Source organism: Drosophila virilis, chromosome 4 (assembly GCF_030788295.1).
Source record: "Drosophila virilis strain 15010-1051.87 chromosome 4, Dvir_AGI_RSII-ME, whole genome shotgun sequence".
NCBI classification, from domain to species: Eukaryota; Metazoa; Arthropoda; class Insecta; order Diptera; family Drosophilidae; genus Drosophila; species Drosophila virilis.
In genome coordinates, this window is record NC_091546.1 from 6,451,099 (window position 1) to 6,478,707 (window position 27,609).

At 38.3% G+C, this 27,609-nt stretch overlaps 1 protein-coding gene and 1 long non-coding RNA gene across 9 annotated transcripts in view; one reads left to right on the forward strand and one right to left on the reverse strand.

The window, feature by feature from the left end:
* Nucleotides 1-22,305, reverse strand: part of LOC26531773 (uncharacterized) — a 255,554-nt gene extending 233,249 nt beyond the window's left edge. For 6 of the 8 annotated variants that reach the window (XR_004304675.2, XR_011416678.1, XR_004304676.2 and 3 more), the window contains exons 1-2: nucleotides 21,928-22,305; nucleotides 20,078-20,517 (exon numbers count right to left, since the gene is read on the reverse strand). The gene's annotated coding sequence lies outside the window, so the exon portion shown is untranslated. The remainder of the gene's footprint in view (nucleotides 1-20,077; nucleotides 20,518-21,927) is intronic. The other 2 variants (XR_011416677.1, XR_001450194.3) reach the window with 2 other exon arrangements.
* Nucleotides 22,306-24,984: 2,679 nt separating this feature from the next.
* The window catches only part of LOC26531518 (uncharacterized), an 81,888-nt gene continuing 79,263 nt past the window's right edge, over nucleotides 24,985-27,609 (forward strand). Inside the window, exon 1 of the long non-coding RNA XR_004304567.2 lies at nucleotides 24,985-25,916. This is a non-coding gene — a long non-coding RNA (uncharacterized lncRNA). The remainder of the gene's footprint in view (nucleotides 25,917-27,609) is intronic.

Below are 27,609 nucleotides of genomic sequence, written 5' to 3' on the forward strand. Positions count from 1 at the left end.
TTATAAATAAAATGGCTCAAGAGCTGCCTTTTGATTTTTCGAGTCAGTTTCAGACTCCCGCCCAGACGCCCCACAGCGTAGGAGCCATCCTTTAGAGCCGTCTACTCTCCTCAACATTTGTCGCTCAAAAGGATGTGACGACAAAAAAGTGTTGCTTACTTTTAGGCGGCACTTTAAAGTGCATTTTTACTTCACTCAAAGATAAGTTTATCGAAAAAACGAGTAGGGCATCTGCTCTGATATTTGAACTTTCGGAAATTTTGACTGTAAACGCATTAAAAATCGTATTTAAAAATATTTAAAGATGATATTTCCACTTCTTCTATATATGGATCGTATTTTGAAATCGTTGCATAAAATATTTAATGATCGTATTCTAAAATAGTTATTTTAGAATCATATCTTTATTGGTTTAGATATTTTTTACATTTTTTAGCTTTATAATTAATAAAAAATGGTATTGATTGAAAAGAACTTAATTAGTGTTGCGCTTCTTGCCATCATTTATATAAATTATAATTTTTACCAATAACGTTATTTCTATTAAGTTCTTTTATATTTCATAATTGCTCCGTTATGTTCAATTAACATTCGTTTTATCTATCATTTTTGCATTTTTAATCAACAGACGTTGTTTACATTTGCTGTCGCTGCGAATATTTAACAGGATTGCACAGCTAAGGGAAAATCAGCTGAACTGAGAGATACTCTCTAGGAATGTCTGAAAATGTGCAGATAATATCTGAAGTGTTCCTTTAAAATATTCGAGCAACAAAATAAAATAACATTTAAAAACATTTTTCTCGACACATGAAAATATGCTAAAAATTAAAGACAAGCATTCTAATCAAGAGCCTGAATATCAAATTTGTTGTATCTATTATAGATAGGATATGTCAGATATGCATGACTATATCAAGTTGTTAATGTCATTAATCTCTCACCAATATTTTGATCAACTATAGGGTATTAAAACGGTAGCTCACCAGGAAGTCAGCTGCATTCTATGCAAATTTAATGCTGTTGACGCACATTTGCCGACAAGCCGAGTCGGATTCACAGTCACAGAGACTCAACGCATCTTCCGATGCACTTCTTTGGATTCGCAACGCCAACTGTCAGAGGACTTAGCATCTATGACGTTCATTTAGCTGGCAGCTGGCTCCGTTTAAGCCATTACTATTTTTTTTTTTTCGCTAACAGATTTTATCATTTGACTTCCATTAGTCGTGAAGGGTGTGTGGCAAGACTTGCTGCTAAGAAATGCACTTTTATTCATTATCTGTGATTTGCAAAAAGGCTGCGCCAAAGATTATTTTCTTTTTACTTTCATTGAGGCTGTCATAATTATTTGTAGTCTGTCAGTGCCCAGAATTTGAAGGCATCCTTTCTTCGGCTTTCGAACAAAACATTTCTCTTTCATTCGTTCTATTTATTTGTGTGTGCTTCTCAGGTTTTTGCTGCATTTGATAGTGACAAATCCTTTTCAAAAAGTTTATTAAATTTTGCCATCAACTGCATTGATGCTATTCGTTTATTACATGCATATCTATTTCCATTTCTCAATAGCTGCACAATTTTGTTAATAATTCTGTAATCGAATAATGGGAAACAGAAGATACCCTGTAATCTGTTTAGAAGTTAGGCAATAATTTAACCGAATGCCATTCAAATATATCCATGTACTAAATGTTAAGAGAAATCACAGAATGCATCATATTAAAAATCGATTTTTTAGAAAAACAGAAAACACAAAATTCAACTAATATGATTAATACAATGCTCATCAAATCAGCAGCCAACTTGAATGAATACATAAAATTAATATACCCTTTTATTTACGCAACTTTCACAGATTCTATAAAAATGCATAAAAAGCACATAGATAAAGTGATTTTTTACCATAGATTGTTCAAACTAATTGCTGTCTATTTCGAGTTGTAAATGTTTTTTTTTTTTTTTTTTTGTGTGTTGTGTTCAAGCTTTTCAATTGACAGGGATTTGCGTGGTTATTGGCACAAATCAAATGCAGGCAACTGATTTCAATTAAGAAAATTAGCATTTATTTTTTGCGGGTGTCTCTATAATAAAAGTCAAAATGACTGTCAGTAATTGACATTGATGACATGACTATTGTATTCTATTAACAATTATTTAAGCCGTAATTAACACAAGGTCAACTGCAGCTGGAAGTCAATATTTGGATTAGAAATATGGATCAGCTGAAATGGAGACCATATCGATTTCAATTAAGAGACCTAGGCATACACCAGCTGCAGGGAAATGCACGTTACGAGTTAAAGTGCAAAGCGAAATGAGAAAAAAATGCAAATACGATTTTGACATATTTCCTGAACGAGTGCCAGCCAAACAGACAGTCGAGCACAGGGACAGATGTACAGAGCGACAGACAGACAGCTGGACCGGAAAAATGGACTGAAGCTAGCGAAAACTGGCAACTGGAGACGAGGTCAGTCAGCCGTGCGGTCAACTGACGCTGAGCACTGCAGATTGGCATTGGATTGAGGTGCAACACATACCATTCCGTATCGTAGCTGTTCTGGCAACACTCAAAATGTCCGAAACCTCACGGAAATGAATGTGGTTTAAGTTTTAAATGCCGAAATGTTCGCATATGTGACTCTATATAGATAGCATAGCGTAGCCAGAATATATGAAGTTCTGATCAATTAAACCTTAAATATGATACATTTTTGTCTCTGATAAATGCGCTAATTGCCGACTACATTGCACTTGTTTTTATGTTACTTTAAACACGTGTGTATATAAGAGTTAAATGTGAAATGCAGTCTATTGAAACTCGTTCAAAAATAATACAAATAATGTTAAGTATCAAGTATCAGCGCACCGAAAACCCAATTCACTTTGAAACTTTTCCATAAAAATATTAAAACGCGCTTAAATATTGCAACATATTACATTATTATAACTGAGATAAATTCGCTTTGTTAATATATCAAGTGAAAGCAATCATTATTCATACTCCAAATGAAATGTAAACATATATTGAGCTTTAGGGTATTAACAGGGTATTAAGAGCTGTAGATAACAGATAATCAAGGCCCTGCCATGTTCACACCTCGAACTCTGATCTTAGGACAAAGATTTTAACTGTATTCTATTAGACAAATATCGAGTAAGAAAACGTTTTAGTTGTTTATTGACGTTACATTGTCAATAACGGGCATTCACAGAAGTAAACATGGTCACTCTAGCAGCGCGTCCCATGTATGTTAAAGATTATGTTAAGCATTTAGTGTTAAGCATTCAATGTTAGAGATTAAGCATTTGGTGTTAGGATGATGTAGTGCCACATAGACCAAATAAACAGTGAGTCTAAAGAATAAATACTCACACTTAATTTAACATATATACCAACTAAAGGTAATCATCCTCTCACAACGTAAATAACATCCATTCAAAATATTTAACGCTTAAAAGTAGGCAATGAATTGTTAAGCTCTTTGCAGTTTTCAACTTGACGCAATTTAACACTGAAGCATCTGTAAACAAAGTGAAATAGACCCTTGAAGAGTAAAGACCTGGGGAAAATGAATATAAAATAATTTTATTAATGAAAAACTTTCTAGCTTGCAATTAACAACATCTAAACTTTCAGAAACTTGTTGAAATGAAAGAGTTTTTGATTCTGAGAACACATGCAAATGGCAAAACTAAATATATGTAGGTGCAATGTTTGTCTCACTAACACTAACAGCTCCGTTGCAAGTGTCGCTGTTGCATGATCTATGAGCGAGCATAAATTTTTACTGCATCCGTGGGGATGGCAAAAGCAAAGGGAACGAGACGAGGGTGAAAGACAGAGTTGGGGGACAGCTGGCATGCATGCTGTTAGCTTGGCTCATGTCAACGTCAACGACGCACATTTCGATACGAATTGAATTGGCAAACAAAAATTTTGAAATTATTATAACTACTGATTGCGGGTGGGCGGCACGGCACGGCCCGACACGACACGATATGGCCCTCGATTGTTGCAATTGTGGGCCGCACGCTAAAAACTGATTGCCGGAAATGTCTGTAATTGGTTGCACATGGCCAACAGGCCGGCAAGCGGTGTTTGTTGCTGGGGTTGGTGTTGTGGATGAGGGGGACGATTCGGGTTGGTTTTGCCGCACAAATGCCACATGGGCATTGTGTGGCAGTCGTCGACTATTGCAGTTTTAAGCATTATTGTTATTATTTTTGCGGCAGGGGCTGGTTAATGATTTATGCATTCGCTGTGCATAGAAATGACATTGCGGATGGGGGGGCTCGAAATGCGTTCGGCTAATTTAAATGCACATTTGGGGCACACAGTACGCCAGGCGTGCTCCGGGATTGGCGGGCCAGCAGCCCAGGGGAGGCGTTCGGGTGCCGTTAGCAGGCAACGCTGTCAGCGAACGCTGTGATTTATGCATTTACAAGCAGAAGCCTTTACATAGTACGCGACTGCTAAGGACAACAGCTAACAGCAGCAACTAATAACAGCAACTGTTAACAGCAGTTGAAGAGCGCGCGCTTTAAGCAAAGAGCAAATTTCCCATAACACATGAAAGAGTCACAAATTTTAACAGTCGCTGTTAAGCGTTTTAAGAGCATGCGCTCTGACTATTTAACATTCGGCGTAACAGCACAGCGCTCTTTGCTGTTAGCCTAGGCTAACAACAATAATATAACAGCCTATTGTTTAGCCATGTGAGCGTAGGTCAGTAATTTGCGCGGCACGTGCCACGTACATAAATCAGGTGCACTCTTTTTTTTATAGACAAAAGATTATTGAATTGTTATATGCAAACAATAGCCTGATATGTCAATATTCTAAACATACTCTTTTTTATGCTTGCTGGGAGACGATTGAACATGTTGGCTGTTTTATCGGGTAATTGAAGCTTGTCATGCAGGAAGTTTTTTTTAAATAGGCAGCAAGTCCAATAGGCATTCTAATGAATGCGCAGAGTTTAAATACTTTAAAAGCTTTGGGAAAAGTTAAGTTGATTTTCTTTCTAGTCTCATGTTTTTAAAGGATACTAAGTTTTGCTTTAGATATGCACACACCAAATAAAATAAACTCCTTAGATAATCTAATATAATTCCTACACACACAAAGACGTATTTTGTGTATCTACACACAATTAATATGAACTTTATGAAATGAAATGTTAGCTTAAATATTCATAATGGATTATAAATGTTAATCAAATATTAAACACAACATTTTCGTTGGCAATTAGCTGATTAATGAGCCATACATTTTTGAATAGAAATTTTTGTGTGTTTGTCATGACACACTAAAAACATATTAACACAATCGAAACAGAACCAACTGGAAAACAATTTATAAATTGTTGCTTTGTTTTAATTAAGCGTCAATAATAGCAACAACAACAACAACAACATCAGTAACAGCAACAGCAACAGCAACACATGCAACACATTATTCTATGCACTGTCATGCGCCCGCTTCCCATTACCAGCTCTTGCCGCATTAGCAAAAATCCAAATCAGCTTTTAAATTCAGCCAAGTCATGGGCAGCACAAAAATCCTGGCAGTAGATTGCAGAGTTTGGCTGGCGGTCGGGCAGGTCGTTGCTGGTCAATAGCTTCCTAATGGAGCCGGCAATCAAATCCAAAACCAAACACAAATCCAAACACCAACAGCAACACTTTAAAATCACATCTGACTGTGGCATGTGCAGAGGTCGATTCTGTATTTAAGTTCATTTAGCTGCGCAACAATGAAACGACCAACAAATGGGCGCTACGTAGGCCTCTGTTGGCAAGTCCAAAGCTAACATACACTGCACATGTTAACATAAATGTTATGCTTGGCGCTAATGGAGGGCAATTGTTGATTTTTTTTATAATTAATTGTCTTAAAGGTGTTTGAAAGCAACATAGTTAAAGTCCTGGTCAACTTTAACAGGCACACGAGTCTACATACTTATAAAATGTTATATTAAAGTGCTAACCTGTTAAATAGTGACAGGCATCACAGCTTTCATAAAAGTGAAGAAGGTAAAGCGCTTAGCGAAAATATTACGTATCATTTGCGTATCACATAAATATCATATCTATATATGCATTACAGCCCACATTTCAGATAGAAATGTTAAATATGAACAGAAATGACAACAGTAAAAGAATAAAAGAAGCAAATGATAAAGACAAATTCGACTTTAACAGGCAAACAAGTTAACATATATATAAATGTTATCTTGAAATGTAAATTTGTAGATCTGTTAATAGGCGGCTCTACTGCATGTTAAATACTGACTGGCATACATGAAAATAAAAAAGATATGGATACATAGCTGGCAAAATCGCGTCAGTTGTGTAACATTTATTAAATCAATATAAGTCAAAGCACGCCATTTTCGGATTACACTCAACTTTTAACATAGATATGTTGAAGCAAGCGGGCCGAAGTTATAGTTACAAATTCAAAGTTAAGCTGTTCTTTGCATATGCATAGTTCAATAGGGATTACGGTAGCGGTGTACTTCATTAGCCGGCAGCTGGATCCTATCTAGCGAGGGCATAATGAGTCAATGTCTGCACATTGCAGCTGGGCCAACTGTCGACTGTCGCACATTTCGGGTTGCAGTTGCTGCTGCTCAGCAAATTCGGCAACAAGGTAGAAACAACAACAACAACAACAGCAGCAGCAGCAGCAGCGGCCACAACAACCACAAAACGGCGGTTTGGCCAATTGGCGATTTGCGTCACACGTGTAGCGACTCGACTCGAAAAGCAGGTGAAAATAAAAAAGCTTCAAGCAAGCCGCGCGATATGCAACAGCAGCCAACGAGTTGACAAGGTGCGTGTGTGTTTCTGCGTGCGAGTGTGCGTGTTAATGTGCGTAAAAGTGTGCGTTTAAGTGCGTCAGAAAGCCGCAGCATCGCAAGGTGAAACGCACTCGCGAATTTTTCACTCTTTGAGGCTTCGCGTAAGGCAGCAGCGAAAAATGCGACACAGGAATGCAGCAAGACACGGCCAGGGAAGGGCAAACAAAAAACAAGGAAGCATTCCAACAAGCAGAACAAGAAAAATACAACAGGCAGCATGAGCGAGTCGAGTGCTCAACTAGCAGATACCCTGCAGATATAACTATAGACTGTACTTAATTAAAAGCGCACGAAAAACGATTCATTCAATATTTTTCTTCCACCCACAAAATTGGTTCAAATCGAATGGGGAGAAGGGTTATGTTGGGCATCCATGTTAATTGCAAAGAAGAAGAAGAAGCACTTGTAAGTTTCTGGTACAAATAGATTTAAAAAAAGGACAGCATTATAGATTCTTGATTATGATTGGGGAGTTCACAATAGCAAACTTCCTAAGCTTGCCAAACCTTCCGAAAATCAAGATTTTTAGAAAGGAATCCTACTTATTGCTGCAAATAAAAACATTTCAGAGCGAGCGGAATTTTAATCAACTCTATTTGATAGCCCATTATTATCCAATATCGTTTCGTTACAGGGTATAAACGCGTTAAAGTCTGTGACAGGCGCAGACAAAGGCGCACCCGGGAGACAATGACGCCGCCAAACGATGATGAGTATCCGCCACAAGAATGTGAATTCAGAGACGCAGCGCGACGAGTGTCAATATGAGAATGTGTGCGTCTTGTCTGTGCGTATCCTGATATGAATTATTCATAAAATGGCAATGGCCCTGCAAGCAACACGAATAAAAGGCTGGCGGAGCTGTCATGACGTTGCCCCCGTCAAAGCTGAAAAAAAAATTAAATTTCTTGTTTTCTCTTATTGTTGTTGTTGCCATTGTTCTGTGACAGAAGACAGCAACAACATTAAGCTCAACTTGAGGTGTTTGTGGTTAAACACACTATCAATGAATCACACACACACTAACACACTTTTCACAGCTGATTGACAAGCGCTGGGCCGACCCTTCAGGGTGGACAACCTGATCAGCAGACCGCAAAGAAATGGGACGTAGCCCAACTCCTTGCAGCAGCAGTAATGGTGGAACTCAGGAGAGCTGAGCTCAACAGAAAGAGAACGAAGTAGGATTAGGTAGCAAGAACCTGTGTGGCCATTCCGCATGCAATCCACACTACTTAATGCAATTTAAGACAATAAAAATAATAATACAGTAAAATAAAACATATCAGATAATAACAAAAGAAACTTTCGAGTTAATGTGCAATATTGAGATATTGTCCAATAGTTGACGCAGCTATTTTACAGGCTTCAAAAATAACTAGAGGTCCAACCTGTCCGAACTCAACTCTAGTTAGCAAGTCATCATTTTATAGCCGAAGGTCAATTTTAGCTAATGCAGTTTTCTTTTTTAGGTATTTATCTTAGAGCTGATATAGAAACAATTTAGAATTGAGTTAGGAACTTTAAACATAACTGGCATAGGCATAAATCCATTGATAGAAGTAGTCAACTATCTGGCTTAACTCGCTGTCAGGCTTCTTTGACAACTTTTCAACTCGCAAAAAAACTAACTTTTACTGCCAACTAACTCAACTCGACAATCTTTGTATACTTTGCCCCTGATTTAGACTAATTATAGTGCTCCATATGACAAGGCAAATTCGGGTGGCCATTGTAGCTTTTGGTTTCTTTGAGTTGGTATCAAGTCAAAACACTTGAATATTATTCACATTTGAATAAGTCCCAAAAGTCGCGCACATTTGCAATGCTAACTATAAAAAAAAAAAGGTGGAAAGACGACGAAAACTTACACACACAGATACACACACAAAAACACACATACAGATACACACACACACACACACACACTCAGCTTTTCAAAATGCGAATTCTCAATGTATACACGGCACGTTTTTCAGGTTTTTCCGTACTTTTTTTTCTACTCTTTTTCTGCTTTCTGTACCCTTTTGCAGCGTTTTTCCTTTTGGTTGTTGCTGTCGCAAGTTTTTCAGTTTCGATTAACTTTTTTCTGTGCAAATATTATGGATTTTCACGTGATGTTGTTTGGGTTGGACTTGGGATTATGCTCATGTGGCAAAGGGATAAGGGTTAAGCATAAGCAGCAGAAGCATTTTAATGATAATGATAATGATGCTGATGCTGATGATGATGATGATGTTGCTGCTGCTGCTTCTTTTTGTTGTTGTTGTTGTTATCGCGAACATTTCATGAGCTTGTCAACTGTAAAATTTGCGAGAAGTAACTTTTGCCACTTAATTTACGCAGCACACTCAACAAAGTTTTTGCAATCGACATAGTTCGATTTAGCAACGCATTTACCTAATTAGCCAAGAATTTCGAGTGGTTGAATCAGATCAAGGAAAAAACAATCGCAAATTGAAAAGTTACGAAAAGCACACGTGAACTGAGCTACGTATTGATCTCATGAGATGACAAACAATGTTTATTTAAGGAATTCGATTTAATTAATATGAAAACTTACAGAAATCTGTGAAAAATTATGAATTATTCAAATTTGTCGATGCTCTTCTTTAGAACTGTTTCAACCGTATTAAACACATTACAAATAAAACAAAATAACTTTCACAGGCCTTTAAAAATGCCCGTTTACAAATAGAAAATAGCATAAATAAATGTATAAGAATCTCTGTTTCAAGTCGTTGAATGCATAAAAAGTGGCTTAAAATTATTTGAATAAAAGAGTAAAAGTAAAAGAGGAGTAATAAGAAATCCCTTCAACCTACTTCTACCAACATTAACGATAGCTATGAAATGAAAGTAACTTGAACAATTGATCTAAATATTCTGGGAGTTAGACGCGAAGTTTGGTAACCAAAGAACTGGATGTCGATATCGATTATTGTCGATTGATTGGAAACGGTGCAAGTTATCGACTATCGAAAAGAAACTCATGCTGCGTGTGCTCTAGGAGGACCTACATGTAAGTCTTTCAAAGCTTCGAGATCGACGCGTTCATAGACGGACATGGCCAGATCGTCTCGACTATTAATGCTTTATTGGGCCGAAGATACTTTCTTCTGCCTGTTTTATACATTTGCACAAGGCCATTTTGCATATACCTTCAGAAAGAGCCATTCCAATTAGAACACAATGACTTAAATGGACTCCTTTCAAACTAAAATCCAGAGTCTGCAATTGAACTGACACTTAAATTTAATAAATGTAAGTCAGTTGTTCAATCCCTTAATTGCTTAAAGCCTCATTCATCAGTTGGAAATACAATTCTCGCCGGCCACAGTTTGTTGTTTGGCTTTAAATGCCCTTTGGCACACAACTGCAGCTCGACTTAAAGCGTATGATTTATTTGTTTGCCTAGCTGGGGCGGAAAGGCAAAGGCGCGTGTCCTTGCCACTAAAAAGGGCTTGTCGAAGCGCCGAGTCACGCCCGCCGCCTGTAGTCCTGTTGGCCATTTGGCTTGGCTTGGGACCCGGGGCACACACACACACACACTTCATTTGCGGTAATAGTTTGTTAGAAACAGTAAAAACAAAAAGGACGCATAAAACAATTATATTGTCCCGCCGCTCGCTAACATAAAAACCTTTGACAAATTTTGCACACTGCTGATGTTGCCTTTATGACCGCGCCTTCTGCACTTAAGGCGGCCTTTTGACGCGCGAACAACAACAACAACAACAACAACAATGATAACAAGCTGACTTGCTAATGAAAAATTTACGGCCACGGGGCATATACTTAGAACACCATGAGGCTGTATATTATGGTTAAATACACTGTACAAAATAAATGATGGCATACACGAGTCTGTAAGCCAGATTTGAACGAAATCGGTTCAAGCTTGGGCTCCAATTTTGCCAATTTGTTACTGCACGATTTGCAGTATTATCTGCAAGACGGGGCAGTTTAAAATCTATTAAGAAATTGTTTGAAAAACTAGGAGTTCATACCAAATCAGGTTTTCGACTGGCTAGTAAGGTTTTCTTTTGGCTTAAGATGCACAGATATAAATAAAATATCCTAGGCATAATTTAGTATCATAGCAAGAATGATGCCTCGCATCGCTCGATTACATTATTTTGCATATCAGTTGCAATAATCTGTAATTTATTAAATTCAGTAAATATTATATAAGCAAGTCAGAAGCTTTAAATTTCTTAAGTTTTTTAAATATTTTACCTCACAATCAACATTAAATTTGATTAGAATCTAATATCTTAGGTACAATTTCCAGCCAACATTATTGTTAAGTCCAAGTTCGCTTTAATTTAAAATCAAATTTATTTAAAATTTTAAAATCTCACATTTTTGTGCTGTGTGTGCAGTAGATGCATGGATGCCTAGACTGCTGCTGCTGCTGCTTCTTGCTGCTACTTGCCGTCTGTCTGTCCGTTTAGGGCAAATATTATTTTCCCTGAATGGTAGGGCGGTTAGGCAAAGGGGTTGGGGCGGTGGGGATTAGGTAGCAAATGACAATGCGACATAGACACACGAGCACTTTATGTGAATGACGCCCACAGGCATCAACTGGAATTATAACGCATACGCAGCGTGGCCAGCGCACAAAACTATGCAATAGCATTTTTGTATGTTCAAGTAAGTGTGCGTGTGTGTGTGTACTTGTGTGTAACTGTAGTTTAAAAGCAAAATGTGTCAGCCGCAAGCGACACAAGCGGATTTCAACAATGCCAAAATGAGCAGGAGGCATTACAGCCACAGTCTGAGAGGAAACGAAGTGTGGGCCTGTTGCGGCTATTTTATTAGGCAGTTGTGCGCCTGTGTGTGCGGGTGTGTGTGTGTGTGTGTGTGTGGGGTTGTTTGCACAATAAACCTGAGCAAAATCATTAGAAATTTTCAATTATGTAAACAGAAACAGTAACAAAAACAGAGGCGAAACCACATAAACCCGAATGAGCATACGCACAATTGGAGCTCAGAGATGATCGAAATATTTATTTTATTCACTCTTCATTTCATTTGACCTTTTATCAAATAAAGCAATATTTTGCATCAGTTAATCGCCAGGTGGCAACGCTGTACATTTATCCTCATGTTAAACATTTTTGGAGCTGCCAGTTATCATGATAAATTATGCCCGAAAGGTAACAGAATATTCTTCTAAAAATATAAGTTATCTAGCTATAAATTTGTCTTCATGTCAAACCTTTGGAAGGCAGCTAGTCATCATGTAAAATTGTGACAGGCAGCTAACAGAAACATGCGCCAGAAAATATTATTAACTAAGATTTTATCAAAAACTATATGTTTCAGCTTTAACACAATGAAAGGTGGCAACACTGCACATTTAACTTCAAGTAAAATATTTACCAGGTTAGTTAGGCTAGTTAGATAGCTCAGCTTGCCAAATATAACAGATAATGAACTTTAACAAGCTGTTAAGCCAGCTGTTAACTTTGACAAGCACCTGTATGTATTACGGTAACTTCTTAGCCAGCCCAGTCACAACTTCATATCGAATTTTGCTCAGCTCTGTTGAATATGTGTTTATGGCGCCAGTGTCAGGTATTTTACGAGCATTGTATCGATAAACAATAAAATCACACAACAGACACACACACTTAACAGGGCCGCAACCCCCCGGGGACTTCTCGCCATGCTTCGTTTACCCATTGACGCAACGCTTTTATAAATTTGTATTTTTATTTTAATTTTATTTGTTTTGTTGCTTTCTGCAACGGGGTTGGCTTTTTATTGATGCAAATCGAAATTGAAAAGAGCCTTAGAAAGAAATTTGTATGTGTGTGTGTTTGGGGGCGTGGGGGCGTGTGTGCGTTTTCTTGCTGAAAAATGATTACGAGCTACTTGTAATATTTATAATGCAATAAATAATTTTATTATGTGCCAAGACGACCCCGCCCCCCAGTAAAAACGCATTCACGAGCCAAATAAATAATCGCAGCTGGATGAGCCAAGCGCCGCTGCATGCATATAAATCAAAAGCAAATACAGTCTTATGGCCTTTCACATAGAGAGTATCCCACAAAAATAATATAAACACACAATCCTGCTGTAGTTCGGGTACATTCCATTACGTTTCATTTCATTTGCGTTCACGTTTTCGACTGACATTAGGAAATGAGTTTTGCGATTTCCATAGACACATTCACATTCAATTGCAACTCTGCGCCCGAATTCCGCGTAATGCGGCCCCAAATCCACAAACATTGTTAGCCTAAGCCAATGACTGAACGAGCGCCCCGGCGGGCGATAAACGCATAACTTCCGCTTTGGCAAAAGACAAACGATATGCGAATTTAAATCGTAGGTAGCTTTTGGGGCATGTTCACAAAAGGGCAAATGTCGTAAGTCGAAAGCTGAGCTGTGGCTTTATATATAACCAAATGGGTTTGCAGGTGACAATATTAAACAAGGTGAATGGCTGACAGACATTAACAGGCTGTCACAGTTAAATTGTGTTCAATTTAACAAACAGTTAAATTCAATTTTTCGTGTGTGAAAATGTTAGGAGTTACGTTAACGTTTCGTTTTAACGAAATGTTAAGATTAGGAAGAAAACCTGCAGGGTGGCAACGGCAAGTGCAACGTGGTAGTATAACTTAATGTTAAATATTTAACAGGCAAATATACAGCCAATTCACATTTGACAGCAAGATCGAAACTCATAGGAAAATGCCATCAGCTTTGACTACAGGTTAATGTGCTTGTCAAATTTGACATCAGACATGCACATTTAATAGCATTTGAGCTAGATCGAACTCTGATAATAACTATACTTTCATAAATTCCCAACGTTATATATTTTGCATTCTTAAATGTACTTGTTATTTTTTCAGATTTTCCCTTAAGCCCAACTTGAGAATTTCTAAGCCTTAACATAATTTCAAAAATGCACAGAAAATTCTTTGCACAAAAAATGTATGCAAATCTTTTGTAGCTATAGCTGTAATCTCTACCGCTTTGTCATGCAGCACCCGCAAGCTGCGACTGCGTATACTACATAGATGAACTGTGTGTTAGTTTTTCATTTCAAGTGAAATTGACACACACACACACAAACACAAACACCCACACAAATACACAGACAGAGAGCATGCTAGTGCATGCATATTGATAAATAATAATTTGACGCAACTCACAAAGCGAAAATTTAATTGCATGTCGACAATTTGGGCCAAAGGGGCGAAAATCAGCCAAAATGTAGCTGAAGGCTGCAGGAAGGCGGCGCGGTAACAGCAACAGCTAATGCAACTGTGAAAATTGTTTGATTAGGTTAGCTGCAAACATTTGCTACGCTGCAGCATTGCGTATACGCGATGTTCGCGTCGCGTGGTTTGCGGCAATTGATGGACTTCGTGGTAGATGGGCAATCGGCGCCTTTTTTTCTAACAAGCCACGACACGAGCTCGAGGCCTAATAAAAATAAACGAACCTTTATACCTTTTGCTAACGATATATACATAATTATATTTTTTTTATAATTTGTATACATTTATAAATATTTTTTATATTTCGTATAAATATATTACGTTATTAACAATAATGTGTTTAACTGCCTCACTAATTAAGTGCATATTAAATATGCTGCCCAGTTATGTTTATTTTTTTTTTTTGCCAAGTTTAGCCACTTTCAATTAAAATGATTAACTGTGTTGCTTTGAACTTAAGTGCACTTTAAACTTGCTTGCTTCTATTTGACAGTTTTTTTTATATTTTTTGCTTTAGACTGATTAATTAAAATAGTTAAAAATCTGAGAATCAGATATAAATTTTATGTGCTGCGAAGCTGGAACTGCACAATTTTGAAAAAGAACTATTCATTGAAAATAAAATACAAACACAATGTACAATAGAAAAGAAAGAGGATAGAAATAAAGATTATGTTAAGCATTACTGTTAAGAGCTATATGTTAAAGACTCTGTTAAGCATTACTGTTAAGAGCTGTATGTTAAGAAGAGTCAGTCTGTGACAAGGGCTCAACAAATAAAAAAAAAGTGAGACTAAAGAAAGAAAACTTACAGACATACATATACCTAATATATATATAAATATATATTTTTTATGTTTTATAAAGATTTTTTCTAAATTTAACAGCATATTTATGAAAACAGTGCAACCTTTCGAGTTAAAGAGGAATATGTATCCGTCCAAATTCATGAAACAAACACGAAGCACAGTTTAGAAACAAACACGAAACACTTTACGACACGTATGACCGTGCTACAATCTTTTTCCTTAATGTTGTTTAAAAACTTTAAAATATATTTTTCCTACATTTGAACTTAAATACGACGAATTTGAAATTAAATTTCACTCATATGTTGAGTGTTATTTTGTGGTTTTGAACACGAAAACATCGTGTCACGCGCACATCTCGAATTGGTGAATTGTTTGAGCATTGGATGGGCATTGCTGGTGGCAGAGCTTTTGTGACATGAGAGAAGAGCTGGCAATCAGACACCGCAACGGCTTCGGCTCCACTTTTGATTGGCTTCCACATGGCTTGATTAATAAATGGCGCGCTTTTGTGCCGTATTGACAAATATTACAGACCGCAGACACGACAGACCGACATTCGCTTCCCAGGGCCGACACTTGTCAATTGCCATGTCAGCAGCATGGAATTAACGCTATTCAGCGCTCCAAGGCGCAACGAAATACTTTCACATTTCGATAGCGTCTGCTGCAGATGCCGCCACACCCCAGATCCCAGACCCCAGACCCCAGACCCCTTGTCACGCTGCTGACACTTTCAATCAGCATCCGCTAGCTGAAGGACTTCACAATCGTCTCGCGACTCGCCTCGCAGCTGATGGAGAAGAAGCTGAAGAAGCAGCAGCAGCAGCAGAAGATGCCGCTCAATAAATGTCATTACATTGTCAAGTGCATATTAGAGCCATAATTGCGCGACGTGCGCAGCATTTTCAGAGCATGTGAAAGAATATAAAAAAAGAAAATGTTAAGAATTGAGTTTTCTGTGCATAAGTGTGCGATATTTACATATCAATAAAGCCAAACTAACGACACGAAGGGGCTGCACTTGTGAGGGGGAAGGGGAGCAGCACACCCCTCCCTTTCACATAATGTAAATGAAAATGAAAATGTGTAAATGGACCCCAAATATATTCCAATTATTTCTATATACAAAAAGGTTTGACTGAGTGAATGATTAGCTGACTGATTGACTGACTAACTTACTTACTGGCTGACTGACTGATTGGCTGACTAACTGATTGACTGACTAACTGATTGACTGGCTGACTGACGAGCTTGGTGACTGGCCGACTGATTGATTGACTAACTGGCTGATTGACTGACTAAGTGGCTGATTGACTAAGTGGCTGACATACTGAGTGACTGACTGACTGATTGACTGGCTGACTAACTGGCTGATTGACTGACTAATGGACTGATATTAGCAAAAGTCGATTGTAAAAATTTCTGCAAAATTCAAAGACTCCATTTGCAAACTAATAACCAATTAATAATATTGAAAATTTGTTGAACTTTAACGTGAAAAAAATGGCAGCATTTGTTTAACTTTTGCCAAATTAAACGAAAATAAACAAAATTTTCGAGTATCAAAACAGTTAGGCAATTAAAATTTTGCGTAGCCCCAAACAAACAATATGAAATAAAAAACTTGAGAGATGCCCATTTTCATGGGCAACGGTCAGCAGCAAGAGGAAGTGAATAAATTGATGGAAAAATTGCGTTAAATAGAAGTCTTGCAATTGTAGTTCAGTTCGTGTGTTCGTGTGTTTGTGGAGCCACAACTCTAGACGTTGGGCGAGGGGTTTGCATTTTTGCGAATGAACGCTTGCAGTCAAAACTGTATTCATAAACCGAATGCACGTTAACTTGGCCGCTTGGACACGCCCGCTATGCCTCAATGCCACCCGAAAGCCAAGCCGCAGGCCAACAAACTGTTTGTCTGCGGCTTTTGCGGTTGCTATTGCTTCAGCAAGGACAACTACAACAACAACAACAACAACATTGCTGATTACAACAACAGGGCAAACTTGCCTGTTAGCTGGACAGTGGATTTGCCAGGACATTGCCAGGACGTTGGCCTTTTTTCCATTTGGTTTTTGTTGCCTTCCAAGTCGCATTTCACAATTTTTTCGGTGTGCGCGATAAAATTGTGTGGGCGTGGCCGAGCCTCAAACACAAAGACATTGTTATTAGTCGTATTTTTTATATTTTTCGCGTTCTATGTTCAGCCATTTTTTATTACCTATCTAAAGTCAGGGGCGGGTTAACTAAGACACAGACGGAATAAAGCGGATACTAACCAAAAAAAGGCAAGTGCGCTCTCGGTCGCAAGAGCCCAACAATGAAATACCCTCTAATCAGCCCCGAACCCCGGTTTGTATTATTATTATTATTACTGTTTTTGTTTTCATTTCTATTATCATTATTTTTCTCATTTATACTATTATTATTATCATTGTTGTTCTCATTTATAATTTTATCATTATTGTCATTGCCATTGTCATTGTCATTGTCATTGTCATTGTCATTGTCATTGTAATTGGCATTGTCATTTTCATTTTCATTTTCATTGTCATTGTCATTGTCATCATTAATTTTATTTTTATTATTATTATTATTCATTATTATTATTATTCATTATTATTCTTATTCATTATTATTATTATTCATTATTATTATTATTTTTGTTATTATTATTATATTATATTTTTAATTTTTTGGTTGTTTATAAAATCAATTATTAAAGCATTAAAGTCTCAACTCGTAGGCCCTCTGAAAATCGACACAAATCTGAAGGGCAATATACCCAGCTCATTGTCCCGATCAAGTGCACATACACTCTGCATAGTTTTGTGAGTTCGGGGCATGACTATAGGGTATAAAAAGCGAGTGCAAAAATAGAAATATACGAAATAAATTCAGTAAAAATTTGTTGTTGCCTTTGTGGCATATTTATGACTATCGAGCATTCAGCAAATACGAAAAACTAAAAGAGAGCAAACAAAACAAAAAATAAACAAAAATATCAAACACAAAAATGCAAAGCAACATAACTTGGCAACAGTCGGATAACAGTTACCTATTTCTATTTCTATTTCTATTCGAATTCGAATTTTTTGGGACTCGAAATCCCGGCAACTGCGAGCACTTGAACATTTTCAACTTTTTTACTCGTTAGTTGTTTTGTTGCTGTTGTTGTTGTTCGAGTGTTGCAGATTTATGTTTTTTGACTGTCTGGCATAGCATTTTAGCCAGTTAGCAATACGAAAAATACACACAAGCAGCTGCAGCACACGTCGAGGCTTATGTTTATTGTGGGAGTGCGTGTGCGAGTGTGTGGGTGTGCGTGTGCACAACCCAGTCACATACATTTACATATGTTATGAGTTTCAATTGAAAAATGACAAAATTATGAGGCTTATATAGGTGCACAGCATGCTCAAAATTTACTTTGGCATATAAACTTCACACGAGCTGACGGCAGCTCAGGACTTTTTTGCGAAGGAGTTGAAGACAAGTAAAACAATAGAAATCGCAGTTATCTTGAGAAAGCCGAATATAAGATACTCTTGCGTGCAAGGGCAGCTGTACACTAGACAAACAAAGGGCTTTTGGATGCCTTAAAATGGAACTTGAAACGAAATAGGTCAAATATTTTTACAAAGCCGAAGATCCGATACCCTTTTAGACATTTGTCTCGCGGCTTTGCATATATGTGAGAACAGTTAAGCCTTTCTTCCTATAGAGCTATCTAATATTGTACCGCGATCTACATGAGATTTTATTATATCCTCTATAAGAAGCGTTATACAAAATTCAAAGTTGAGAATATGTTGCATAGTTTTGGGGACATTCAAAAATGCCTAGCTTGGCCAAGATGCTGAGATGATGAGATGATGATAACAAAAGAGTTTTCCCTACAAGAATTTACACTTCGACCGATCGGATTCTATGATATATTGGTCAGATCCGCAAATCTATGTAATGCCTGCAACTCAAAGGAGACCTTTGCAAGTTTCATCACAATGGCTGACAGTTAGCTGAGAGATCAGTTCGCATAGAAACAAAAGATGAAAGGATAGACAGTGGGACCTGGTTATATCAACTCGACTGTTGATGCTGATCTAGAATATATATACTTGATAAGTTCGGAGATGTCTTCTACCTTGCGTTACACATATCGATATAAATTGAAATTATTGAGCTCTACCTTCAATTTTTGAGCCTGTGTCGACGCCTATTTCCTACCCGAAAACAATAGAAAATCCACAAGGAATAGTTAAGGTTTTTGCTACGTGCACATGTCCATATGAAGATCAGCCAAATATTTAACAATTGGACAATTAATTAACTAGTAATTGATGAATTAACGTGCAAGTACAGCGTATTTTCTAGTCGAACAGACCCAAGTGCACAATTCTCCGAAACTTTAAAGCACAAATAAATCTCTGAAAGATATGGTCAATATATTTTCATAGAAAATCGGCTCATAAAGTATTTATACTTAAAGGGAGCTCGAAGCGAGTAAAGGGATTATGGACAGAGGCATGTCCGGGCCAGTCGTAAATCATTTCCAGCCAAATTCGCAAATCCAAATGCCAAATAGCGGACCCGAACGGGCGCCAGTCAGTAGATATTTATTATAAATATTGGGTGAAACTTGCCTCTTGTTGCGCTGTCTGCCGCACTTGTGGCACAAACATGTTGCCGCCAGTAATTGTAACATGGCGAGTCTAACTGCGTGTGCGTGCATGTGTGTGTGCGTGTGTGTCCCTGCAACAAGGTGTTGTTGTTGTCGCTCGCTTGTTTTCACATGACTGGCGCGTGGCAAGCGCGATAAGTTAAATCAGTTTGCGCCTGCAGCAACAACCAGAACATGGCCAACAAATTGTTTAACACAATTCGCATGGATGAGTTGCATTGCCCCCGATAGGGTTAGGATAACAGCACCGAAATGACAATTGTAGCACACAGGACACAGGACACGTCTCGCAGTGCGGCCAAACTATGCAAATATGATAATGGCTAACACTTAACCCACAAGCTTAGCTCTACAGAAGTTTGCACAAAGTTTGCAATTGGCTTGAGTTTGCAATAATTTGGGGATTTTAATGAGTTACATTAGGAAATCACGTATTTTCCGCACATTTAAGTGGAAGCGTTCTTCACTTACCTTGCAACAGCTGTAAGCTAACGCTCAACTTCTCAGCGAGTTCTTTTTGGAGCACTTCAAAAATATCACATAGAACCGCAGTTTTTCATATCTCATTCTAGCCAGACTTTTTACGTATACACTTGCACATTTTTGAAGATTTTCACGGCTGTCAACGAATTTTTTTCACGCGACAACACACAAATCGAAACACATTGCTGGCACACCAGAAAAAAAATATAAAAAAAAAATACGAAACGAGCCCGAAAACATATTCAAATAGATGTGCACACTTTTTGTGCATCGATTTTTGGGCGACGTTGTTTTTGGTTTTGTTCTCTTTTTTCAACGTGTGTCAAATTTTGTTTATTTTTAAACCGAACGCGTGATTTATTCGTGCGTGATCGTGACACGGGCTTTATTATGCAGTTTTTATTACATTTTTTTGTATTATTTTTGCGCTTTTAAATTGTGGAAAAAATAAACAATAAATTAATTCAATTAACATTGCTTCTGTGCACACACATAATTAAATTAATTGCAAACACATTGTGAATTACTCGAAAGTGAAAAACATATTTCATTTAAATACAGTAATCACTCGCTATCTAAAATTCAAAAAACCATAAAAACAAAATGCATTATTAATTAATATCATATTCTAATTGAAAAAAAAATATTTTATTCCTAAATAGAAATTCTGAAATTCACTCAAAAATAACAATTAAAGTTCCTGTCAAAGTATATTTCTGGTAGTTCAATATTTGAGAAGCTACTGTAAAAAAAAAATGCCGTACTAGAGCTTTGCTCAGCCATTTTGCGGTTATGTGCAACAACATCTGATTGAATTAAAGTTTAAAGTTCGTTGGTGCTCGAAGGGGAATGGGGGGCGAGAGAAACCATTACCACAGAGCGGCCCACATTTTAGGCCATAGTCAAAGAGCAATTACCCATTTGTGTCACGTGTGAGCGAAGGCTCCATTCTGTTTCAGCCATGCCGCGCTCTCTCTCCCACTCACTCGCTCTCTCACTCTCGCCCTCTTTCGTGCTCTTTGGACGCTTATGCACTTAAATAGCAAGTACATCAAAGTCAGCGTGCCGCAACGTGGAACGCTGCTGATTAGGAGGCACTGAAGCAGTTGGTTGAGTTTTGTCAAAATATGAGAGAAACGCCGCGACGCAAGGCACTTTCCACTGGAGTCAAGCGCGTGTCGTGACACGAATAAACACGTCTTGGCATGTTATGTACGTCTTGAAAAAACTTAAATCTTTTGCATGTTATCACAATTAGACACAGTTAGCTGAATATTAATAATACAAATTTTTCTACAAAAATATTTCTTCACGAAAAAAAATATTTTAAAAAATTGGCAGAATGTGAATTTGAATTAATTTTTCTTTATTTTTAGTCGCACAATTTAAAGATTTTCTTCAAAAGTAACCGTAAACTCATAACAAAGCACATTGAAAGAAAAAAAACAGGCATGCAAAACATTGCAAAGTCGTGCGTGTCGTCTAGTTCGCGCTCGCATTAGAATGAGAGAGAAAGAAAAAAAAAACATCGTCACGCGGCCATCTTTGCTTTAAAACTGATCACACACACATACACACGCACGGGCTTATGCAGCGACATGCTGGCAGCTACGTGCCAATTGTGCGGACAGCAACTGTCCCGCGCGCCACATCCCCGCACGACCACTTCGCCCCCGCGCAACCATTTGTCTGCGCTGACTGTGCTGTCAGCGACGTTGGCATTGCGCCCGCCTTCGTTTCAGTTTAGTTGCCGGCAATGTCACGATGCTTAAATCACGTTAAGATTTTCAACGCTACGACTTGGCATGTTTGCCCCCCCTCCCGCACCGCTCGCTTACTCTATCGTTTTGGGGATGCTGCCCGGCACATGAACACGAAACACGCAAAGCGCCACAAGCCGCACGCCACACGCACTGCACAAACATGGCAACAATGTTCTGAGCCGGCGCCGCCTCGCATTTTGTTCTGCAGCCAGCCTGACGGGCTGTGGCCAATGTCTTTTGCAGGCTTGAAGCGGCTCCCGCATGTTCACACACACACACACACACTTAAACTGCACTTTGTATAATCATTATATTAATTAGGTTTACGTATCACTTGAACTTTATTTATATTCATTGCAAACTGATCACAATTCGCTTTTGCCATTAGCACACGCGCGAACGTTTTCTCCATTCTCTCTTCGTTCTCGTTTGTCATCGCGGCGTCAGAAACGTACAATAAAAGCGACATGCAAAAATCAAAGCACAAATATCGATAGTCGATAAGAAATCAATTAAAAATACCGCGCTTGATGTAAAATCCCAAAAAGACAGTATTAATATTGCAATTGCATGTGTTGGCAATATCTTATTGAAAATGCATAATTAACCTTGAAAAATACTGCATCTCTTTTGCACTGGCAAGGCCAAGGTCAGTGCACGATCAAACTGAGATGGCATTCCACGTTGTTCTTACTTATATATTTATTTATAATAGTTGTTGCTTATTATAAAAGCCTATGTTACAAATTATCAGTTCTATTTTATTAATTTTCAAACTTTAGTTGATTTATATGAGTTACATGTGCGTGTAAGGTCGTGACGAGCACGAACCACATCCAATTCGTGTCACGAAACGAAGCTTTAAGGGCTCCCAATTCTAACCAGGTGTATGAAACATGTGTTTATTTTTTGCTTTAGTTACTCCACGCTCTGGCCAGGATTTGAGCCCGCTTTTGGGCATGTTATGAATCGTTTGTGCTGGCCGACACACATATTTGATTCATTTATCAGTTCCGCATAGCCGCACCACCTGCCGTTAACCACTTCAAACAGCAATATCTGTACTCGAAACTCGCCGGCAACCACTTGAAGGCATCCGCTGAAAATGGAATACGTGCGGCTGTTGTGCTATCGGGACAGTTCCATGTGCCTATGGCCAAAATATTTACGACTTTGCGCCTAAATTCCAATTAAAAATGGTTAGCTTTAAGTGTTCGCCGGCCAGTGTGACCGTATTTTTTCTCTCCTAAGCTCTACAGGCCGTCGTAGTTTTTTTGAGTGGGTTTTAGAAGGGCGACGGGGGAGTGCGGGTTCGAACAAAAACTAGGCAAGGAAAACAATATTCAAACGATTTGTGTGCATCCGAAAAATGGTAAAGCCGACATTGCCGAGGCCATTTTGCAGCCACCTTCGCATGTGTGGCCAGCTCAGTCGTTGCCTGGCAATTAGAGTGTTGCGGCGGTTGACCAACACACAGCTGACACACAAACTGCCAATAAAACAAAAAGGAAAGCACAACAAAAAAAAAAAAAATCCAAAATAAAAATAGATGTAAAGAAAAACTAGGTAGGGAAATGCAACGGCAAAGTAGAAAATCGAACAATCAAAAACGAAAATGCTGAAACAGCACTGAACAGGAACAGGAACTGGAATTGGAATTGGAATTGGAATGGGCATGGAGAATGGAGAATGGCTATGAGAATCAGCATCAAAATCGAAGCGCTGCTGGCTATTAAACTGTGGGAAAAGCCACCAAGCTACCGATGTTGCTAAAAATTCATGTTTGTCAGTGTGTCCCTCTGATAAATGTATATGCATGTGTCCTTCAGCCAGTGTTGCCAGCTTCTGTGAATTCTAAAGGAATGCAGGGATATAAAGAAAACAAAGCTAGGTTGGTAGTTCCAAAAAATAGCCCGTTCTGCTTAAATTAAATTAAATCTTCGTTTAAATACAGTTAGGCATAGCTTAGTCTCAACCTTAATTAACCCCTCTTTTTGGGTATAGTTTAATGTTTTTTAATAATAGAGGAAATTCGGGCTTAAAATATTTTAATAGAAAAAAGAAACTAGTTTGTCAAAGCGAGTTGCTTCTCGCTGTCTTTTAAAAACAAAAAGAACCTAAATTTAAAAATTATACAACACTGTTTCTAACTGATGGTGTGCTATCCTAGTTACGTTGTGTCGTACTTCATGCATTTCAATCACCAACACAACACAATTTAAATATGCTGATTGGGTGCGGAAATTTGGTTGCTCGTCACCAACTACCAGGAACCAGGAGCCAACTGGCCCACCAATGCTCGTTGGCCAGTTGACATTGTTAACGGCTTGCTGTGGAAAAGGGGCAGGAGCAGGAGCGGCATGGGATATGTTCCCGATGTTTTACAGCACTGTGCCACGCCCACTGCAGCTACTGCTGCTGCTGCTGTTGAGGCGTGTCTTTAATTGGCTTTGGCTTTGGCTATAGCTTTTTTGGCGCCCCGTTTTTGGCTACGGCTGCTGTTGTCCTTGTTCGCTGCAATTGTGTTTTAGCCATAAATTTTGTTTATTGATGAGCTTTATGCAGCCGTGCGGAGCACATGAGCTAACCGCACATGTGACATTGCTTAGCTTCAAATAATTTAATTAATTTTCATTTTTCACTTTTTAGTCAAATTCTCGATGCATGTTGTTGACACAGAAAATGGCTTTTATAATTGCTTTGCAACCGCTGCTTAGCTGCCTTTTGGAAAGAATAACGAAAATATATTTCCCAAAAGTTATTGTGGAAATAACTTTTGTTCAAAAACAAAAGGCTAGTTCAACTTAATTTAATAGAAAGAATTATTCTCAGAGCAATATAAAAAAAATAATAATTACAGAACTTCAATCTTTTTTAATTCTAAAGAATCGATGACTGTAAATCGAAACTAAAACGAAATGAATTATTCATTTCAATCAAAAAGAGCTGCAATCACATTTTCATTTGCCGTTTGAAATGAAATTGTAAAAATATCACTTATTGAAAAATAAACAGATAATATTAATAAGCAATAACTTCTACTCATAACAATCGAAAGGCGAATTATGTGTTTGACTATCAGAAATCAGAAATCAAACAATTGACAAACACATTTCGATGCCCAAAACGAGCTGCAATCGCAATTTGTTATTTTGTCCAATCTCTAGTCGGGCGGTGTGTGGGCCCCACACTGTGAGTGAGGCAGCATACCTCGCTTGCCCTCTCTAACTGTATATCGCTGATTTCCCAGGGCAATCTCTTTAGCCGCATGCCGTGATGGCGCTGCCAATAAACAAACGAGCGTACCGAGTATCTCGTGCTGCTGCTGCTGTTATCTGCAGAGGCGTCACCAAGCTAATCTGCTAGCTGTCAAAAGTCGTAGAAACAATTGGAAATGACAACAAATATGAAGCAACACAGAGAAACGCGCGCGCGTACAGTGTACACTGTCCATGTAAGCTGAGCCAAAGCAAACACGCAAACACACAGTCACACACCCACACAGGCACGCACACACATGTGCCAACCAAGTAAATCTCCAATTGTGAGCGAAAACTTCCTCAGAAACGGGCAACGAAAACTGCTGACAGTTGCATAAACAATAAAGGCTACAAAAAAAAAAAAACAGACAGTGCTAGAGAGAGAGAGAGAGAGAGAGAGAGAGAGAGAGAGAGCGCAAGCGAGCGCAGCCAGCAAATGCGGTCAGCATCAAAAGGAACTCACAACAAAGCTGGCAGCGTGAACGAGAGCGGTTGAGACATGGCAAATTTAGGAGAAAAAAAAAACAGTAAATGTAACAAGAAACTAGAACTAGAACTATTACTAGCTTCACACACACACACGCACGCACACAGATTGCAATGCACGGCCATAAGCGACATGTGTGTGGATGAGGTGCGGATGCGGGTGCGGAGTCGGCTGCACTGCTAAAACAACAATCTAACATTTTTTGCGCTTTGACGACAATTTCCCTCGCGGCACAAAATGCCAACACCAAATGCGAATGCGAATGCGAAGGCGAACTTAACGAAACAACGGGAGTAACATACGAAAACAACAAAACGGCAAGTACAAATTCATTTATGTATGTATGTATGATTGTGTGTTGCAGTCGGATGTAACCGACTGCGTTATACTCATTACCGTGTTGACTGCAACTATTTGAATAGTTTCAAATAGGGCAAATGTTTTTTTTTAGAGCTGTGTGTTAATTAATTTGCCACGCCCACATTGAATTTTAAAATATTAAATTAGGACAGCCGAGCGAACGGTCAGCAAGTCGAACATTGCACATAACCAATATACCCTATTTACAAACAAAAAGCACGAACAACAAAAAATGCAACAGTCGAAAAAGAATGAGCGCGAGTGTGGGTGAGCAGTAGTTGTTGTTGCTGTTGTTGTCGTGCTCTGCTCTCCGCATTTGCCGTTCGCCTTTTGCCGCATCACAAAAGCTCGAAATTGATTGTGTAAATAAGAAAACGAAAATGTCGTTAGTTTACGTTTTCCGCTGACAAGCTTTGAAAAACGAAATAGCACCCAAAATGTGCAGCAAAGCGGGAAAGCAGCATAAAAGAATTGAACGAAACAAAAAAAAAAAAAGAAACGAAGAATAAGTCGAAGAAGAAGCAGCAGACAGTGGCATGACGAAATTAAAAATGGAATTTGCTCGTTAGTCGCTTGCAGTTTATTGGCACTGACTTTGATGCGAAGTATTTTGGCGAAAAATTGATAGCCAAATGGGTAAGTGGGAATGGGGTATGTGAAATGTGAATTGCGCATTGCGAATTGGGAATGAGAAATAGCTGAAATATTGAATGGCCAATAAATACGTATCAGTAGAGCAGCTTGGATTAATGGCTAAATCCAATAAGCACGAACAATGCGACGGGCCACGATTTAACTTTAAAGCTGTCACGTAATTGTCTCTAATGCCCTCTGCAATATAATTGCCATGCATCTCCGTTGGGTTTTGATTGTACCACGCGGAAGTCGAAACGGTTATGAAACTTGTATTAATTACCGTTTGGCTTCGCCTCTAGAAAATTATATTTAAGAGATAACTTTCAATATTTGACGCAAGTTTATGACATTTTTTAGTGAATTGACTCTGAACCGGTTAGAATGCAACTCTATAAATAATAAAATATAATTAGGAACAGCAGGGCAAGTCTCTCAACCGCTGCCAATCGAAACGGTTATGAACCGGTTTTTGAACACTATCTTCGCAAAAGGCAAGCCTTTAACCGCTTGAATTGGGAGATTTCTTTAGCACGTTTTTTTAAAACAATCTTTCGCAACTGTTTATATTTTCGGGTTCTTGGTGAATATATTCGAATCTTGGTGAATATATGAATCGGTTATTTGGGAGGCACAATAAAAATGTTGAGTGTAATAGCTTTAATGCCTGAATTAGAAAGTTTCACATTGAAACGGTTGTGAATCGGTTACACAAAATGGACACTGTTTAAATTGCGAATCGGTTAAGTGACGATTTTGAATCGGTTTTGTCGCACTTGCCACAGTTGTACGTACTATAATTAAATCTCAGCATTTACGACTTTAAACTAATTTTGGCCTTATTTTATTACCAACCATATATATGAAAATATCACTTTAAGCCAACTAACCGACTGATTGGCAAGCGGCAGACAAATATTTGGCCAAACAATTTCCCTAACTTGCGGTGTCGTTGGGGCTATCTCCGATGTTGACTTTCCATACCCAACCAGGATACGCAGTGTACACATGCATACA